Source organism: Schistocerca nitens, chromosome 3 (genome assembly GCF_023898315.1).
Source record: "Schistocerca nitens isolate TAMUIC-IGC-003100 chromosome 3, iqSchNite1.1, whole genome shotgun sequence".
In the NCBI taxonomy this organism is placed as follows: domain Eukaryota; kingdom Metazoa; phylum Arthropoda; class Insecta; order Orthoptera; family Acrididae; genus Schistocerca; species Schistocerca nitens.
In genome coordinates this window covers 62724806-62746848 of record NC_064616.1, presented here as the reverse complement: position 1 = coordinate 62746848, position 22043 = coordinate 62724806, and positions in this window count along the sequence as shown.

Here is a 22043-nt window from a genome sequence, read left to right as displayed (position 1 = left end):
TGGGACTTAACATCTGAGGTCATCAGTCCCCTAGAACTTAGAACTACTTAAACCTAACTAACCTAAGGACATCACACACATCCATGTCCGAGGCAGGATTCGAACCTGCGACCATAGCGGTTGCGCGGTTCCAGACTGTAGGGCCTAGAACCTCTCGGCCACAACGGCCGGCTACAAATTTTATAGTGTAAAGTACTGTCGAGGCGATTTGTTCAGCAAAATTTGTTCATGCTAAGGCTTATTTGCAGTAAACAGTTCTGCAGCAACCAATTACAAATGCGCGAAAAACCGAATACGTCCTCAGCGCCAACAGTCAGCGGTAAATGTGAAACCGAAGCAAAACTTGGTAGTCTGGATCTTGATAAAACTGAGATTGAAACTTTTCGTCACCAGCAGTGACTAGGAGGTACGTCCTCCATAAAGTCCGGTAGTCGTATACACGAAATTTTCCATACTTGGTGGAATAAATGATGTTAACACAAACAATTAAGTCACGTAAAACATTGAGAAATAGTGTGAGCAGAGTGAAAAAAAAAACAAATATCATGACAGGTATCCCTCACGCAAGTCATCTAATAGAATGTAACACCGCACGTAAAAATTGAAAACGCTGGGTTGCATTTACAGAAAGATCTCATAGTCAACAGCAAAAGCTTTTTTTTCCTGGGTATTATATATGTGCTCTATTTACTGCTAAGGGTCACTAATTTTTTCGTTGTATAAAGAAATGAGCATACGAAATGCACCAGTATTATTGATGAAACGCTCTGGCAGATTAACCTGGTTTTAATCTATGATGAAGTTTCATTTCGGCACACAACCCGCTTCAGAGTGAAAGTTCATTGATGATTATGACTGATGTACAGGGTGTTTCAAAAATGACCGGTATATTTGAAACGGCAATACAAACTAAACGAGCAGCGATAGAAATACACCGTTTGTTGCAATATGCTTGGGACAACAGTACATTTTCAGGCAGACAAACTTTCGAAATTACAGTAGTTACAATTGTCAACAACAGATGGCGCTGCGGTCTGGGAAACTCTATAGTACGATATTTTCCACATATCCACCATGCGTAGCAATAATATGGCGTAGTCTCTGAATGAAATTACCCGAAACCTTTGACAACGTGTCTGGCGGAATGGCTTCACATGCAGATGAGATGTACTGCTTCAGCTGTTCAATTGTTTCTGGATTCTGGCGGTACACCTGGTCTTTCAAGTGTCCCCACAGAAAGAAGTCACAGGGGTTCATGTCTGGCGAATAGGGAGGCCAATCCACGCCGCCTCCTGTATGTTTCGGATAGCCCAAAGCAATCACACGATCATCGAAATATTCATTCAGGACATTAAAGACGTCGGCCGTGCGATGTGGCCGGGCACCATCTTGCATAAACCACGAGGTGTTCGCAGTGTCGTCTAAGGCAGTTTGTACCGCCACAAATTCACAAAGAATGTCCAGATAGCGTGATGCATTAATCGTTTCGGATCTGAAAAATGGGCCAATGATTCCTTTGGAAGAAATGGCGGCCCAGACCAGTACTTTTTGAGGATGCAGGGACGATGGGACTGCAACATGGGGCTTTTCGGTTCCCCATATGCGCCAGTTCTGTTTATTGACGAAGCCGTCCAGGTAAAAATAAGCTTCGTCAGTAAACCAAATGCTTCCCACATGCATATCGCCGTCATCAATCCTGTGCACTATATCGTTAGCGAATGTCTCTCGTGCAGCAATGGTAGCGGCGCTGAGGGGTTGCCGCGTTTGAATTTTGTATGGATAGAGGTGTAAACTCTGGCGCATGAGACGATACGTGGACGTTGGCGTCATTTGGACCGCAGCTGCAACACGGCGAACGGAAACCCGAGGCCGCTGTTGGATCACCTGCTGCACTAGCTGCGCGTTGCCCTCTGTGGTTGCCGTACGCGGCCTCCCTACCTTTCCAGCACGTTCATCCGTCACGTTCCCAGTCCGTTGAAATTTTGCAAACAGATCCTTTATTGTATCGCTTTTCGGTCCTTTGGTTACATTAAACCTCCGTTGAAAACTTCGTCGTGTTGCAACAACACTGTGTTCTAGGCGGTGGAATTCCAACACCAGAAAAATCCTCTGTTCTAAGGAATAAACCATGTTGTCTACAGCACACTTGCACGTTGTGAACAGCACACGCTTACAGCAGAAAGACGACGTACAGAATGGCGCATCCACAGACTGCGTTGTCTTCTATATCTTTCACATCACTTGCAGCGCCATCTGTTGCTGAAAATTGTAACTACTGTAATTTCGAAAGTTTGTCCGCCTGAAAATGTACTGTTGTCCCAAGCATATTGCAACAAACGGTGTATTTCTATCGCTGCTCGTTTAGTTTTTATTGCCGTTTCAAATATACCGGTCATTTTTGAAACACCCTGTATATAAGTCATTTCAAATATCTGTATCAAATTTTGTTTCATGTATCCCATAACCGGAAATAAAATTATGTTATTTTCATTAGACAATTGTGATTCAGTGTTTTTTATTACAATTTCCACGTGACAGAATATATAGAATTGAAATAGAATTTTTTTTTAAAGTTTGGTGTAAAGGGAGATTTAACACAAGACCATTACAATTTCAAGCTTCAACGCTATTCATTCAGCTAAGAATATCAACTTAGTTTTTAAGACTTGTTTTGTATTTACCAAAACTCAGAAACTATATCAATTTTAGAGGCAAATTCTTCGAGTTTCATTTCCTCTTTTGAAATTATGTCGCACAGTTTTAGTAAACTTACGCACAGGTGGAGACTTAAGATTTTTTTTCTTTATTGAATTTCGATTCCCCCCCCCCCCCCCAGAAGGGGGCGAGCTGGCAGCAGTGTAATATGCCGCTCTGCAGCCTACAGATGTTACCTACAGATGTTAAAAACATAATGAGGAGATAATAAAACAATAAAAATAGGCGACAAAACGGTGACTAGTTAAAACTGGAACATGGCGAAAAAGACTTCCAAATTCTGTAACTGTATGCATAGGAAACCGTGCATTGACGACCCACGAGGTCCCCTTGTCAGCTAAAAGTTTATACATACGCTCGCAGGCGTAAAATCTATACAACCTGCTGTATGACCAGGGTACAAATTTGACAATAACTCAAATACATTTCAGTTCTTTTCAACAGTCTGGAGAAGAACGATTCATTAAGTGCGCTTTCTAGTGGCAGTCCCTGACGCCACAAGCTGCGACCCCAGAAAGCTCAGGATTTAACGTTGCTACCTGTCCTGCATGGTTTACCACTGCCACCTCTTCTGACGAGGGTATCGTCTCGCGGAGGATGCTACGCCAGACATCGCCTGTCACCGCCGAACATGGAAGGCTTGTCACGACACGTAATGATACGTGTTTCAAGCTCACGTTTATAGCATACCTTTTAGATCCTGTGGTTGTTGAGGTCTTCAGTCCTGAGACTGGTTTGATGCAGCTCTCCATGCTACTGTGTCCTGTGCAAGCTTCTTCATCTCCCAGTACCTACAGCAACCTACATCCTTCTGAATCTGTTTAGTGTATTCATCTCTTGGTCTCCCTCTACGATTTTTACCCTCCACGCTGCCCTCCAATACTAAATTGGTGATCCCTTGATGCCTCAGAATATGTCCTACCAACCGATCCCTTCTTCTAGTCAAGTTGTGCCAAAAACATCTCTTCTCCCCAATCCTATTCAATACCTCCTCATGTGATCTACCCATCTAATCTTCAGCATTCTTCTGTAGCACCACATTTCGAAAGCTTCTATTCTCTTCTTGTCCAAACTATTTATCGTCCATGTTTCACTTCCATACATGGCTACACTCCATACAAATACTTTCAGAAATGACTTTCTGACACTTAGGTCTATACTCGATGTTTACAAATTTCTCTTCTTCAGAAACGCTTTCCTTCCCATTGCCAGTCTACATTTTATATCTTCTCTACTTCGACCATCATCAGTTATTTTGCTCCCCAAATAGCAAAACGCCTTTACTACTTTAAGTGTCTCATTTCCTAATCTAATTCCCTCAGCATCACTCGATTTAATTCGACTACATTCCAGTATCCTCGTTTTGCTTTTGTTGATGTTCATCTTATATCCTCCTTTCAAGACACTGTCCATTCCGTTCAACTGCTCTCTGACAGAATTAAAATGTCATCGGCGAACCTCAAAGTTTTTATTTCTTCTCCATGGATTTTAATACCTACTCCGAATTTTTCTTTTGTTTCCTTCACTGCTTGCTCAATATACAGACTGAACAACATCAGGGAGAGGCTACAACCCTGTCTCACTCCCTTCCCAACCACTGCTTCCCTTTCATGCCCCTCGACTCTTATAACTGCCATCTGGTTTCTGTACAAATTGTAAATAGCCTATCGCTCCCTGTATTTTACCCCTGCCACCTTCAGAATTTGAAAGAGTATATGTTTGAATATTTTTTGGTGAAATGTTTGAACGGAGCGAAACCAAGACTCCCTAGAAATTACACAATGGATTTTGCTCCGAATTTTCATGCTCCACAGAAGTGAGGAAAAACGGCAAATGAGGTATCAAATTGACCAGCTTCACTATTTTTGCAAAGAAAGATTTAATTGTTTGATGTGATTGAGATAATTAAGAGAAAAATACTTGGTGTTTGGAAATAAAATTGAAATATTTGGTGAACAGCCGCTGCTGGCTACTTAAATGAAGTGTCAAAATGTTTATCTCCGCGAGGATTAGGTACTTTTCGCATGAACAGTTACATTGGTGTGATATTTAACTGCCAAAAACCTTGAAAATAAAAAAATAAAAACTGTCAAATGTTTTTTGAATTGATTTGTCTAAGATTAAGAAATAAAATAGGTTAGAGAAACATTTGATTTGCCATTGAATGAGGCTCGAAATCATGTACAGCAAATGAGGTGCTGATGGGGAATTTAAAGTTCAACGTTTAGCCCAGAATTTTAAAGAGTGCTAGAGGTTATTTTTCTGATAAATTATGTAGCCTGTGCAGTCTACTGCTGCGTGGCCTTGAGACACTGTTCCTGTGTAAAGTTAAACATTGAACTCTAAATTCTCAAATGGCATCTCATTTCCTGTACATGAATTTGCGCATCATTTAAAGGCTCGTCATATGTTTGTCTAATATTTGTATTTTTTAAGTGTAGACAAACCACTTCCCAAAAGTTATGACCATTTACTTTTTCTTTTTTTATATTTTTTGTTCTGTCATTCCTTCCATAGATTGTAAGTGAAGCTGGAATTGCCGCTGAGTGGTCAGTGTTTTGACAGGAAACATCAGTCTTCGGTCCCAATATTGGTGGAAGACTTAGTGTTTATCTTGGCTGGGAGAGTGATAGAGGAGGTAATCAGCTTCGCGATTACTAGGGTCGTTCAATATGTAATGCCCCACTTTTTTTTTCTCAGTACATATTTTTTTGTTAAGAGTCAGAATTTGGTGACAATATACATCAACATGTCTTTTCCATGTCCTATTTTTCAATGTAGTCTCCATCACTTTCTATGGCCGTACGCCAGCGTTGTGGAAGAGCATGTATTCCTTGCTGGTAAAAACTCGTGCCCTGTAGGCAAAGCCATGTCTTCACTGCATGACTGACAGTCTCGTCATCTTCAAAGTGTGTTCCCCGTAGAGAATCTTTAAGCGGCCCAAAGAGATGGAAGTCCGAGAGTGCCAAGTCTGGACTGTATGGTAGATGAGGCAATTATATCCAACACAATTTGGCCATGTGTTCCCGGGTTCTCAGACTTGTGTGTGATCGTGCATTATCGTGTTGGAGTAAGATTTTTACTGTATTCTTGTCCGATCGAACAATCGGAAACGATTCTTGAGTTTGGAAAATGGAAATGGCTCCGAGCACTATGGGACTCAACATCTGAGGTCATCAGTCCCCTAGAACTTAGAACTACTTAAACCTAACTAACCTAAGGACATCACACACATCCATGCCCGAGGCAGGATTCGAGCCTGCGACCGTAGCAGTCACGCGGTTCCGGACTAAATTGCCTAGAACCGCACGGCCACTGCGGCCGGCATTCTTGAGTTTATTCAGGGTCTTCACGTATGCCTCTGAATTCGTGGTTGACCCTTTTGGCATCACGTCCACGAGAATGACGCCGTCACAATCCCAGAAGACTGCCATAATGACTTTTCCGGCAGAGAGGTTGTCTCGAATTTCTTCTTTTGTGGTGAATGAGGATGATGCTACTCCATGCACTGTCTTTTTGTTTCCGGCGCAAAGTCGTCCCGAGCGTGGCTGATCATGAAGCTCTGTTTCTGCATTTCCTGAGTCTGTAACTCTCTTTACCCATCGCCCAACTGTACTCCCATCAACTGCAGCATCGCCATACACTGCACACAAATGTTTATGGAAGTTTATGGATGTTTCTTTTTCTGCACACCAGAATTCAATAACAGCGTGCTGCTTGTAACGTGCGTCGTATGTAGACGCCATTTTGACGCAGTACTACGGCTCTCCCATCTCCCAGAACGGGTCGAAACTTCACCGGCGCAAAGAAAAAACACCGAATGTGTTGCACCAACAAGGACGTTTGTCTATGTATATTAACGACATTTTTAAAAAAAATGTGGGGCATTGCTTGTTGAACGACCCTAGTACAAAGGAGTTTTCTGAAGGCTAGCTCGCTTTTCCGTTTTCTTTATATGATATTGACGGCTGTATGTGTTGACCGCATCCAACTGCAGTACTGCAACCTTAACGAGAAATCTTACTCTGCGGCCGATCGGTAGAACAAAAATGTTCAAATGTGTGTGAATTCTTAAGGGACCAAACTGCTGAAGTCTTCGGTGCCTAAGCCTACACACTTCTTAGCCAACTTAAACTAACTTACGCTAAGGACAAGACACACACTCACATCCGAGGGAGGACCCGAACCTCCGACGGGGAGAGCCGCCGGGACCGTGACAAGACGCCCGAGACCAAGCGGCTACCCCGCGCGGCAATCGGTAGAACGAACTTCAATACTTATGATCACACGAACGAATTTACAGTGGCTAGCCAAATTGAGGTGCCCACCTTTGAATGCTGAATAACCATCTTCTGCAGAGCTGACCGCTGCGAGACGTCATTGAGATTGTGGTGGTTACCGACAAGGATGTAGTGCCATGCCGATTTCAGTGACGCCCCTGCTGCACTGGGTTTCTCGGTTAAGGGGGCATTGTGCGGACGCCCGATAGACGTGCTCACAAAGACTCTATTTGGTTTAAATTGGGGAGTTTGGTGCTCTTAATAACAGGACAATCAGTGCAAGCTATATTAAATACTGTCTGTCAGTTTATTAATCAATTGTTTGACAGAAGCTGCTTGTTGGTAGTATTTTATTTTACTGGACTAGTTTCGGGCATTTCCCATAACCAGCGGTATCTCCATTACACAAAAGACGCATATTTATTATAGTACTTTACTTACAGTTTATGTATCGGTGTTTTATGGATATGTTATTTTTCAATTAATTGTAATGTGACTTGCATCACACATAATGTTCACTAGCGTATGCCAATGGCAGTACTTCGTAATATTCATGTCAGGTATGACATCTGAGTGAGAGTTTTCAGTTGAATCTGCACACTGTGTTGCCTCTTACAATATTTTTGTATTTTGATTTTCGTCTATCGCGATTTTATACATAGTTAGGACAGTGCATTAACAAAATTCACCAGAAAGCATGGTGTCTTAGACCAATGGTTACCGACTGAGCAAAAATAAAACTTGCCTGCAAGAAAACTGGTATGCTGGCCTATTCAGGAAATAACTCAAGCCATACGGTTTAATACAGAGTATAACCTTCTAGCGGATCTTACATTTTGGCAAGCAAAAACTGGAGCTGAGTCATAGATATGCGAAAAATAGTACTATATTAATTCTTGGCTCAATGTACTATTTTGATTTTTTTGCGAATAGAGCTTCCATACGAGTGGCGTTCGACATATATACTTTTAACATATATCATACAAGTAATGAATAAGTAAACATGTAATACTTACTCAGAAGTATTGTATACCGATATAATTACTACTTATTGACACGTTGTAATTCTCTCAAAGACGGCAAATGTCGTGCAATAGCAGTTGAACAACATTGACATTATCTTGAGAAGAGGGTATAAGATGAATATCAACATAAGTAAAACAAGTGTAATGGAATGTTGACGAATTAAATCAGGCCATGCAGAGGGAATTATATTAGGAAATGAGACACAAGAAGTAAACGTTGAGACGTCGTAGGAATGACGATATAGGAAAGTTTGTGCGATATTGCAGTGCAACCGAAATACGATGTAAAGTTCCTTCGGACATGCATGTGTGTCCGAAGGAACTTTACATTGTAATTCGGATTACCACAGGCACTGCAATATTGTTTTTATCTGCCAACACCGGGCAAGCGATTTTCAAGTAAAATGTCTCTCATGTACGGGAATGTACATAATGGATGTACGAGTACAGGTTGTAGACGCATTGTTGACGACATAAGGACGTCTGGGTGTGGCCGTGAGCCGTGCACGGATAACCAGATCATATAAAGCGGGCAACCCGGGTTCGAGACCCGGTCCGGCACAAATTTTCGTTGTCGTCATTCCCTTATACAGCTGATGGTTGTTCCTATTCACAACTGCGAATAAATTTCACGTAACCCTGCGTATGCCAACATGATTTGATCAGTATTCTTAGGATCAATAATTAAGTAAATACATTCACGATTTGGTAACCAAACTTATTTCTGAGTCTAAGAGACGCGCTGTGACGTTGATACGCGTTTCACACTTACAGCATATGCTCCAACGAAGTAAAATCTTTGTACTCCAAATAACGCAATAAATCGTTGTACTGGTATAAGTCTTTTTCGATTTCCCACGTTATCACGATTTACTAACTTGGCGTTAACTGCATTTAGGCAAGCTCTTAAACGAAGCAGTCGTTTAGGGCGCACTGCACTTCATTTTGGGGTGTGAGTTACCTACCTTCCGCCGGCCGCTGGTGGCCGAGCGGTTCTGGCGCTACAGTCTGGAACCGCGCGACCGCTACGGTCGCAGGTTCGAATCCTGCCTCGGGCATGGATGTGTGTGTTGTCCTTAGGTTAGTTAGGTTTAAGTAGTTCTAAGTTCTAGGGGACTGATGACCAGAGATGTGAAGTCCCATAGTGCTCAGAGCCATTTGAACCATTTTTGAAACACTTTCTCCACGTACGCGTATACCATTATTACTCTACCACACAAGCACTGGGGTTACACTCGTCTGGTGCGAGACGTTCCCTTAGGGGTCCACTGAGAGCCGAACGGCACAATAACCCTGGGTTCGGTGTGGGGCGGCGATTGGGTGAGTTGACTGCTGTAGCCTGTTGTGGGGTTTTGTACCACTGAGGGCTACGGCGGAGACGAAGCCTCTCCGTCATTTCTAGGTCCCGGTTCAATACAATACAACACAATACAATCCTTGAGCCAAAGTAAGGAAACAACAAAAAATCTAATACAAAATGGACTCCACTGTTCTCTGTAAACAGTTTCTGCGCTACGTTATAATATATTTCTACATTTATTTCTTGTAAGGAATCCCCTCACGACAAATTCGCATATCTTATCGAGTCATGTTAGCACAATCGCACCTAATGTTGTTCGCATTTTGTAATATTGCTTGGAAGGATGAAAAACATGTAGAATAGCTAGAGGAAACGGGGTTGTAGTGATGTGATACAATATTATTAATTCCTTTTACTGACCTAACTTCCCTTTTTAATTAATTTTTAAGGGAACTGAGTGCTAAAATTTCAGAAAATGGTAACATTACGTGAAATCTCTCAGCTACTTCTCATAAACTGCTAGCAGTAGACTCAGAAAAGGAAAACCGTGGCACTTAACGTCTGTGCAGGCAGCCAGAACTGCCTATCGTGAAGTTAAATTGCAGTTCCACGCCAAGAGTCTCGACAGCCGGAAGGAAGTCTTCAGGCGCTACATTGTTCCTTCAAGATAATGACAACTCCACCACGGCTGCTAAACAAAGCGAACAATGATGCATTTTGTCGCAAGGATGACAAAACACGTAGGATTTTTCAGACACATGTTTAGGCAGTGTTTAGCTCTCTCCCTCGTCCTCTCAGAACCGACATTTCTTCGTAACAATAAGTGCACTGTCGAAGACAGGAAGAAATACAGAAAACAATATTTTCTTAATTTTGCTTGTTTAGGGCTAGCAACATGATATCCGTCAGATAATGATATGATTATTAGAAACATGCACCAGAAAGCTGCTTATAATAACTAACCTTTCTTCACGACAGGCTCTTTCGGCATTTTTGCCATTGTCAAGCACTTCTAGATAGATCTGAGGTCCACATTACGTCGTTAATGAACTGATTTACAACCGTAACTGTTTGAATAAGATGGTAAATAGCATACATATACTGAAATTAATACGATAATTATGGTTTGAGAGAATATAAGAAAAAAATGTTCTCATTCTTTTCCAGTTTGATGTTTATTATTATTTTTAAACAAACATGTTTCACTTATTCGTGTTAGGTATCATCAGTAGCCTATAAATGAAGTTATAATTGTATAACTGTAAGTATTTTGTTGTGGTGTATACTAGATGTAGCAAAAATGTACGGCAAAATTTCAGAACAAATTCTTCACACGTAGACAAAGAAATTATGTTATATGAATATGGAAACGGAAATTCCTTGTTTCCATGCCACAATGCGCTGTCCCCAACTCGTTAATCATGGGAAAGAGACATGAACACAACATTATAATCATGGGGAACATGCACACTTCGTGAATCGTTACGTTGTGCACCACCAGTGTTCGTTCTACACGTTCCTGTTCCCATGCGATGTGCGTCATTGCTTGTTTACAGGTAACAGCAACTGTTCCAGCAATCAGAACAACCGCTGCAAGCACACGGGTTACTACGTAGATCTAATGACAGACTCGGCTCGTGCAATGGCAGTGTACACAAACGCATAGACGGAAGCTGCCCATTTGATGTATGGATTAGCTGGCGGCTGCGGCGCTCGTGCTCAACGTTTGTACCGGGCGGGATTTCCAGGACGAAGGTGCCCGGACATGAAAACGTCTGGAGCTACTGATCTTCGACTTAAGAACCGTGGGGCACTTAAGCCTGATACTCACGACCGGCGGATGCCTAGAAGGACGAGGACACCGCAGTGGGAGGCGGCAGATCTTCATGTAGTTGACAACGACCCTAGTGTCAGTACAAGACATGTAGCTGCAACACTGAATGTTAACCACATGTGTTTCGGGCGAGTGTTACACGAGAACCAGCTGTATCCATACAATTTACAGCCTGTGCAGGTACTCGCAGTAGGTGATTTTCCTGCACGGGTACTCTCGTTCGACTGGTTTATTCAACAAAGTGTCGGTCCTAATTTTAGTGCAACGGTGCTATTCACAGATGTCCGCCCCCGGTAGCTGAGTGGTCAGCGCGACAGAATGTCAATCCAAACGGCCCGTGTTCGAATCCCGGCTGAGTTGGTGATTTTTCTCCGCTCAGGGACTTGGTATTGTGTTGTCCTAATCATCATCATTTCATCCCGATCGACGCACAAGTCGCCGAAGTGGCGTCAAATCGAAAGACTTGCACCCGGCGAACGGTCTACCTGACGGGAGGCCCTAGGCACACGACATTTACATTTACATTCACAGATGAGGCATCGTTTCAACGACATCAGATAGTACATTTTCCCAAACGGCGTATATGGCCAGAGGTCAGTTCTCGCGCAACTATTGAAGCAAGTCATCAACAAAGATTTTGTGTCAATGTTTGGGCTGGCATAGTTGGTGACTGGTAGGGCCTCAGTTTCTTGCACCCAGTCTCAACGGACAGTTACCATATTTTCGTAGAGAATGTTCTACCTGATCTGTCTGCAGATGTGCCTTTAGCTGAGCGAAAAAAACATATACTTCACGCACGATGAAGTACATCCTAATTTTAGTGATAATGTCCGTCTGCTTCTAAATAATAGGCTCGGTGACGGCTGGATAAGTAGAGATGCACTAATTGCTTGACCTCATTGCTCCCTGGACCTAAACCCACAGGACATTTATTTGTCGGGGCATTTGAGAGCTCTCGTGTGGGAAACCCCAGTACAAGACGTTCAGAGTCTCCGTGCCCGTATTATGGAAGGCTGTGAAACCACACGCAATACTCCAGGGAAACATCTGCGCATCCTAGATTCACTACGATGGCGTGTTGATGCATGTACCAACGCCCACGAAGTGCATTTTGAACATCTGTGACAAAGAGATGACTGTGGTATGCTGCTGCGTTATGTTCGTTTGTTTTCCCATGTTTAATGAGCTGGAAAAAATGAGTCGTAACATGGAAACAAAGCGATTCCAGACCCATGTGCATATAATTTCTTGGTCTTCGTGTGAGGAATGTTGCCTGCAATTTGTGCCGTACATTTTTTTCACACCCTATATAGTGTTTCCTGGTAGCAAATTTAGATTATATCTTACTATGGCGATACACAGTGAACGTTCCACAACAGAGTATCTGTAGTTAGACAGTTGTATCTCTTTATTTTTGTTGAATTCTAATGATGCCTAATATGAACAGGCAAGTCATGTTTCTGTAAAAAAATCAATCACACTGTTTATTCATGTGTACGTGGCGAACATAATCGGTGTATCAAAAGGACGGAAAATTGGGTTTAACGTCACGTCGACATCTAGGTTATTAGAGACGGATAGATGAATCGGCTTAGAATAAATGGCTGCAAATATTAACAATATAATTTTCAGATCATAAGAAATGCACTGCAATGATAGTCCACCAGAGAACCTTTTTACATATTTCTTTATTGTCATCTGTTCCAGACATCGCTCAGTTTCTAGTGGAACCTGAATATAAAAAAAAAAATGGTTCAAATGGCTCTGAGCACTATGGGACTTAACTTCTGAGGTCATCAGTCCCCTAGAACTTAGAATTACTAAAACCTAACTAACCTAAGGGCATCACACACATCCATGCCCGATGCACGATTCGAACCTGCGACCGTAGCGGTCGCGCGGTTCCAGACTGTAGCGCATAGAACCGCTCGGCCACCCCGGCCGGCCCTGAATATAATCAATGTGTTTTTAACACATATTTCTTTGTAGGCTGACGGAAAAAACCCAAAACCAAGGAGGAGTTGTGCGAGATAAACGAAAGTTGGTAGGCGTGTTTCTACAACGGAAAGATGTCTACTCAGAATTCGCGCCAGTAGCAGAAGAGTGGCGCTACAAACAAATCAGGTAATCTTTAAATACGGGCTATAACCGTCGTGAGAGTTAGTTACCCTTGAGATTAGACATGACGAGTTTATATGAGTTAAGAATGTCTTCAAGATGACAAAGAGGCCGTTACCAACAGCTCGGCGAGTTTGAGTGAGGTCGTGTAAGCTACGAGAAGCTGAATGTTCCTTTTCCTGATATTGCAAATGACTTAGCAGAAATTTAGCGACTGTACATGATTGCTGGCAGGGATGGTCACGAGAACATACGGACGCAAGAAAACCGGGCTTCGGCCGGCCACGTGGGGCTACCGAGAGGGAAGACCATCGTATTCAGCGTATGGCTCTGGCCCATCGTACTCCGTCTGCAGCAGCAATCCGAGCAGCAGTTGGCTCCACAGCGATACAACGAACCGTTACAGATCGATTACTTGGGAGAGCACCGATCTAGACGCCCTGTAGCATGTTTTCCTCTGACCCCAAACCACCGCCGTTTGCTTCTTCAGTGGTGTCATGTGAGAGCTCATTGAAGCGAGGAGTGTAGATCTGTTGTGTATTCCGATGAAAGCCGGTTCCGCTTAGATGCCAGTGATAGCCGTGTATTGGTTAGGAGGAGGCTAGGTGAGCGCCTTTAACAAACCTGTCTTCGGTCTAGAGCCGGCCGCGGTGGTCTCGCGGTTCTAGGCGCGCAGTCAGGAACCGTGCGACTGCTACGGTTGCAGGTTCGAATCCTGCCTCGGGCATGGATGTGTGTGATGTCCTTAGGTTAGTTAGGTTTAAGTAGTTCTAAGTTCTAGGGGACTAATGACCACAGCAGTTGAGTCCCATAGTGCTCAGAGCCATTTGAACCATTTTTTCGGTCTAGACACACTTGACCTACACTGGGAGTTAGAGTCTGGGATGCGATTTCATGACAGTAGGAGCACTCTCGTGATTATCTCCCGCACCCTGACTGCAAATCTGTACGTCAGTCTGGTGATTCGAGTCGTTGTACTGCCATTCATGAAAAGCATTCCAGGGGGTGTTTTCCAACAGGATAACGCTCGCCCCACATACCGCTGTTGTAACACAACATGCTCCACTGAGTATCGACATGTTGTCTTGTTCTGCTCGATCACCAGATCCGTTTCCAAACGAGCACGTATGGAACATCTTCGAACGACAACTCTAGCGTCATCCACACCCAGCATTAACAATCTCTGTATTGACCGAACAATGCAACACGCATGGAAGTCTAACCCAGCAACTGACTCCTAACATCTCTACGAGACAATGCATGCATATTCGCATGTCTACATTCAACATTCTGGTGGTTACACCGGTTATTGATCTACCAGCATTTCGGATTTGCAGTGGATTTCTCGCCCTTACATTAACCTCGCAACGGTAATCACTTAAATATATTGCGTAGCCAACGTACTCCAGAAATTTCAGTGTGAAAACATTTAAATGTGTAACATTTGGTTATATTATAATTTTTTATCTACACATTAATATCGTAAATACGTTTTTTCAAATATGATGTATTTTTCTTGTGTTATATTTGTTTATGGATTTTACACTATCGGTCTGCCGGGCGTGGTGGCCGAGCGGTTCTAGGCGCTTCAGTCCGGAACCGCGCGACTGCTACGGTCGCAAGTTCGAATCCTGCCTCGGGCATGGGTGTGTGTGATGTCCTTAAGTTAGTTAGGTTTATGTAGTTCTAAGTTCTAGGGGACTGATGACCTCAGATGTTAAGTCCCATAGTGCTCAGAGCCATTTTACACTATCGGTCTATTTGTCAGGAAAAAGGTTTGCCTTTAAATTTTTTTCTTTGATAAAATCTGTTTTTATCGTACGTAAAATTTAGGTTACTCTTTTTTCTGAATTATTTGTCATCGATAAAAATTTTGTCTAAGTTTTGGATGTATATTTTTATGTCTGATGTTTCGTTGTTTTTTCTTTTTCTTTTTTTTTTCTTATCGTGTGTAGATTTCTGTTTCGTCCAAGATGCTCAAGTAGCTTCCTTGTTCGGCTCTATGGAGAATGGAATGATTAGTGCCTATTTCTGCTGTAGAGTGTTGATTTTCCGAAGATGCATAGGACCATTTTAAGAAATCGTCCCGTCACTCGCCTTAAGCAAATTGAGGAAACCAGAATGGATGGGAGTCGAGTTGAAGATGATTCCTTCCGAACACACGTCCAGCTAGTTTGGTATACAGTTCTAACTGAGACAGTTTACACGACATCCGTCCCCTCACAGTAAAGTGGCATTGTCGCTCCAGAAAAAGAATCCAGCCCTAAAAAGTGCTAATGCAACCACGATACCCAAACATTACGACGCTCAGCTGCGGACCTGGCACACTTCAACAGCCTCTAAAAACTGAAAATAATTTATTGAGGGGAGCTCTAGGTATAAATGAATGCTGAAATGAATGCGTTTCTGAATAATTAGTTTTTGTGGAGATCTGTAGCTATACATCAGGGCAAAAATAATCTGCATTCTTGTGTTTCAAATGGTGTAATACGTATAAACAATTTCTCGATTGTGCTAACAGTAAGACGTCGTCGACTATGTCGACTAACGCTTCAAAGTCAAATCGGTGGCAGAAAGATTAATGAGCTTTTCCCTCGCAGAAATTGGGTCTTTGTTGTATTAGCCTTGACGAAGAGATTGGAAGGATAACTTATCATGTCCATGAAAACATAAATCTATTATAGTTCTACTTTTGTCGACCACGTGTGACTGCAGTAAATGACACTATACAGAAATAAATATTTTCCTGGTCACACTTTCGTAGAGAAACCTGTATCTGCATCTCTAGGTTCCTGGGGTTTTCAGTACTATCTTACTTTTACGTCATTATTCTTTAATTTGCGAAACGGTTTATAGAAATTAGTAATTATATCTAACAGATTTTGTATGTAAAACATAAGATGACACTGCAAGAAGTGCTGATGAGTGCTTAATATGAAAAGTTAATGTATTATCTACAGAAGTAGTAACTTATATTGCGTAATTTACTTCATACTACAGAAAGAAATATATGACAATGTTAAATTTATAGTGTATGAATTGGAACTGATAAAATAAGATATTACATTGTGCTTACTAAAATATACACTGCCTGACAAGTGACGCACCCAGGAGGGAAGGAGAAAACGAAACGGACCACGAATTGAGAGGGCAGTGGTTACAGCGTCCAGTCAAATTTATGAATAACTTGGCAGTATGAGCCAGACACCACCTCCGGCCTGAATACACGCACTAATTCTGTTGAGAAGGGTGTCATAAAGGCGTTGTATACTCAATCTGGCCAACAACTGTTGTAACTGATCCTCGCTGTGGTGTCACCGCTAGACACCACACTTGCTAGGTGGTAACTTAAATCGGCCGCGGTCCTGTAGTACATGTCGGACCCGCGTGTCGCCACTGTGTAATCGCAATCCTAGCGCCACCACATGGCAGGTCACAAGACACGGACATGACCTCGCCCCAGTTGGACGGACGACATAGCTTGCGACAAGACGTATCACGTCTTCCTCTCATTTGCCGAGAGACAGATTAAATAGCCTTCAGCTAGTCCATCGCTACTACCTAGCAAGGCGCCATGTGTATCATTGCTAATTGCTTACTACTATGCAAGAGATGTATTTCAACAAGAAGAACATCATTAAAAGTTAAGTAGATGACAATCTCTCTTCTTTTCTTTATAGTTTTTCATCCAGTCTCCTGTTTCAGAAATTACGCCCGTCTGCGTTAGTTTCGCGTGCACCTATCCACTCATTGTGTCGAGACCTTAGGGAATCGACACAACACTCGCTATCTTGGATACTGTCACTGGGACTGGGTTGACGTGAGAGCTGGTTCCCCACATGGTCAGACGGGGATCTTGCTGGCCCCAGGAGTATCTCAACATCACACACACAATTCGTAAGGACGCAGGCCATTTGTGGACGCGCACTGTTCTGTTGAGAAATAGCACCACGATAATGCTAAATGAAGGGCAACACTTGAAGACGTCCACGACGTATCAGTATGCCGTCAGACTTCCTCACTCACTACAAGCTTGACCTGAGGTCATACCCGATGGTTACCCACACAGTGTCGCCACAAGGTACACCGTTGTGTCTCTTCAAAATACTGCAAGAGTGGGACCTCCTCCCACGACTGCGCCATATTCGACACGATGATCATCCGAGGTTGAGCAGAACCGTGACTCGTAACTGAATGCACTGTGACACCATTCATCAGTAGTTCCCTGTCACGGCACCACTCCAAACGCAGCCGTCTCTGCTCTGTCGTCAATGACAGGCTATTCGTGCCAGTCTCCGACCAGACCATTTCAGAGAGTCCATTACGCGTTCTCGGATGATGGGCGCAGAAATAAAGAGGTTACGATGTACTTCTTGTACAATACGGCGATCCTTCTTTTTGATGGTCGGACGTGGCCGATCGGAAATTAGACGACGAGAATGCCTGCCCTATCGTCAGCATGCAGTTCGACATCGGGCCACTGCCACATCCAAATGCCCCAAAAATCTGGATATTTCACGATTCGACCATCCGACCAAAGGGAAGCCAACAATGAGGAGCCTTTCAAACTTTGTCAGGCGCTGAGAACGCTGTCCCGCACGAGTACGCGGAATCAATGCGTCCTTCATAATGATCACGCAACATCTGACATCGCGTTAAAGTGGTGTAAGTTTTTCAACTGTTTATTGCGTCTGTCAATAAAGTACATACATGGGCCATGTGTGCATCTATATTTTCTTAACATTTATTTCTTATTTTACTACACTACGCACTGATCAGCCAGAACATTATGACCACCTACCTGACAACCGGTATGTCCACTTTCGGCACGGTTAATAGCGGCGACGCGTCGTGGCATGGAAGCAATGTGGCCCTGGTAGGTCGCTCGACGGCACCACATAAGCACACACAGTTCAAGTAATTCCCGTAAACTACGAGGAGGGGCGCGATGAGCCCTGACGCGTTCACTCACACCCCAGACTTGTTCGATCGGGTTCAAATATGGCAAGTTACTGGTACGGGGCAGCACATCAATTGTAGCTGGCCACTATGTTCTTCAAACAACTCCATTACACACTTTCTTAAAAAATGCCAATGTCGTCGGGAAACATGATCGTCATGAATGGTTGTACGTGGTCTGCAACCAATGTACGATACACCTTGGCCGTTATGATGCCTTACAGGAGCTCCACTGGTCCCATGTATGCCCAATTCAATGTTCCCCAGAGTATAATGGGGCCGCTAACAGCTTGTCTCCGCCCCGCAGTACAGTTGACAAGGAGCTGTTCCTCTGGAAGACGACTCACTCGCGCCTTCCCATCGGCATGGTGAAGAAGGTGTCGGCATTCATCAAACCATGCAACGCTCTGTCATTGTGCCAACATCCCTTGCCGATGGTCACGTACCCATTTCAGTCGTAGTTGCCGATATCGTGGTGTTAACATTGGCACTTGCATGAGTCGTCGACTGCAGAGGCCCATCGTTAGGACTGTTCGGTGCACTGGGTGTTCAGATACACTTTTACTCTGCCCAACATTACAGTATGATGTTAGTTCCGCCACATTTCGCTGCCTGTCCTGTTTTACCAGTCTATCCAGCCTATGAACGCCCGATATCAGTAATGAGAAATGACAGCCCAACCCACGATGTCTGGACGTGGTTTAACCTTGGTTTCGCCACGTGCTGAAGACACTCACCACAACACTCCTTGAACATCCGACAAGTAGTACAATTTCCAAAATTCTCGTGCCGATCCTCCGGGCCATCACAATCTGCCCTCGGTCAATCTCAGACAGATCGCGTACCTTCCCTTTCGCGCACAGCCCGCTCTTTGAGTACAGGTTCCTTACACAAAAACAAGAAAAACTGTCGCGTAAACATGAACCCTAAAATGCATACGGCACCTTAACAGCTACGATCACTTGTTCATCACCGCTGCACGGTGACATCTCCTATATGGAACAAGTGGTCATAGCTCTTAAGGTACCGTATACATTTTAGACACCATGTTTACCAGACATTTTATTCTTGTTTTGGTGTGAGGAACCTGTCCCCAACGTTTGCAGAAATATTTTTGAAACGCCTTGTATAGAGTAACGTTGCTAATCGGTATGGAACTGGATCATGATACAAAATAAATAAAACGGAGGAAATGATATTAGTATTCAACGTACTATCCAAAAAATTTTAAGGACAGGGTGAATTGAACGATTCCAGCTCAGTGAAAACCTAGAAAACCTGATGGAACATTACCAAGAAACTTCTTGCACGATCTGTTCTTCAGCATTTACTGAATATTAGGGATCGTCCACAGGTATGGTTAAACGAAACGTTTAATGGACTTCAGTGCCGTAGACGTAGATGCGAAGTTATCTGGGGCAGTTATCACGAAATTGTTGAGTAGGTGTTCAAAGACCTTTCATAGTAATCTCTGGAAGATATATGACGTTCATCTCGTTTGACGGCGACAGAAAATGACATTTTTCTAATCTTTAGGGCCGTAAATGGTATGGAAGAAGCTAGTGAAAGAAACTGAACCGGTCCATGAGATGTGTACCGTGAACGTGTATTTTGAAATGACTTACATATGAGAAGGCTTATTCACGCAGTATTTCGCAAGAATCCACCAAAATTTAATCAAACGTCCCACGCCCATGAAATATCCGCACTCGGATTGCTGTACGTTTTCTGAAATGTCCATGTGAGGGTAATGCCCTCGAATGTAGGATCCTTTCGTCTAGACGTAATTACGGAATCCTACCCAACCCATGCTAAGAAATATAAAATTACATTGAGTCCCAAAGCACTGTATGAAGACTGTAACTTTTAAATGAATTTCTTTTTTTAATTATTTTACACGTCTAGTTCGGTAGAACCAAATTGAGGAGCAAATCTCCAAGATCATGAAACGTGTCAGTACATGAAATAACAACATACAAGTAATAACAAATAGAATAAAATGTTTATGAATCAAAAAAAGAGAAGCCATAAGTTTATGTAATCGCAAGTAATCGCAATCAGCAATATAAGACAGGAATCACCTTAATTTTTCAAGGAATTTCTCGACAGTATAGTAGGAGTACCCAAGAAAAAACTCCTTAGTTTCGATTTTAAAGCGCTTGGATTACTGCTAACGGTTTTGAATTCTTGTGGTAGCTTATTGAAAATAAATGGAGCAGTATACTGAACACCTTTCTGCACAAGAGTCAAGGAAGTGCGATCCAAACGCAGATTAGATCTCTACCTAATATTAACTGAGTGAAAATTGCAAATTTTTGGGAATGAGCTGATATTGTCAACAATGAATGACAGCAAAGAATATATATATTGAGAGGCGAGTGTCAGAATAACCAAACTAGTGAACAGGGGTCGACAAGAGGTTCGCGAACTGCACCACGTATTGCCCGAACCGTCCGTTTCTGAGCCAAAAATGTCCTTTGAGAATGGAAAGAGTTACCCCAAAATACACTACTGGCCATTAAAATTGCTGCGGCACGAAGATGACGTGCTACAGACGAGAAATTTAGCCGACAGGAAGAAGATGCTGTGATATGCCAATGATTAGCTTTTCAGAGCTTTCACACAAGGTTGGCGCCGGTGGCGACACCTACAACGTGCTGACATGAGGAAAGTTTCCAACCGATTTCTCATACACAAACATCAGTTGACCGGCGTTGCCTGGTAAAACGTTGTTGTGATGCCTCGTGTAAGGGGGAGAAATGCGTACCATCATGTTTCCGACTTCGATAAAGGTCGGATTGTAGCCTATCGCGATTGCGGTTTATCGTATCGCGACATTGACAATGACTGTTAGCAGAATATGGAATCGGTGGGTTCATGAGGGTAATACGGAACGCCGTGCTGGATCCCAACGGCATCGTATCACTAGCAGTTGAGATGACAGGCATCTTATTCGCATGGCTGTAACGGATCGTGCAGCCACGTCTCGATCCCCGAGTCAACAGATGGGGATGTTTGCAAGACAACAACCATCTGCACGAACAGTTTGACGACGTTTGCAGCAGCATGGACTATCAGCTCGGAGACCTGCGATGGTGTACTCAACGACGAACTTGGGTGCACGAATAGCAAAACGTCATTTTTTCGGATGAATCCAGGTTCTGTTTACAGCATCATGATGGTCGCATCCATGTTTGGCGACATCGCGGTGAACGCACATTGGAAGCATGTATTCCTCATCGCCACACTGGCGTATCACCCGGCGTGATGATATGGGGTGCCATTGGTTACACATCTCGGTCGCCTCTTGTTCGTACTGACGGCGCTTTGAACTCTGGATGTTACGTTTCAGATGTGTTACGACCCGTAGCTCTACCCTTCATTCGATCCCTGCGAAACCCTACATTTCAGCAGGATAACGCACGATCGCGTGTTGCAGGTCCTGTACGGGCCTTTCTGGATACAGAAAATGTTCGACCGCTGCCCTGGCCAGCACATTCTCCAGATCTCTCACCAATTGAAAACGTCAGGTCAATGGTGGCCGAGCAACTGGCTCGTCACAATACGCCAGTCACGACTCTTGATGAACTGTGGTATCGTGTTGAAGCTGCATAGGCAGCTGTACCTGTACACGCCATCCAAGCTCTGTTTGACTCAATGCCCAGGCGCATCAAGGCCGTTATTACGGCCTGAAGTGGTTGTTCTGGGTACTGATTTCGCAGCATCTACGCAGCCAAATTGCATGAAAATGTAATGACATGTCAGTTCTAGTATAATATATTTGTCCAATGAATACCCATAATCTGCATTTC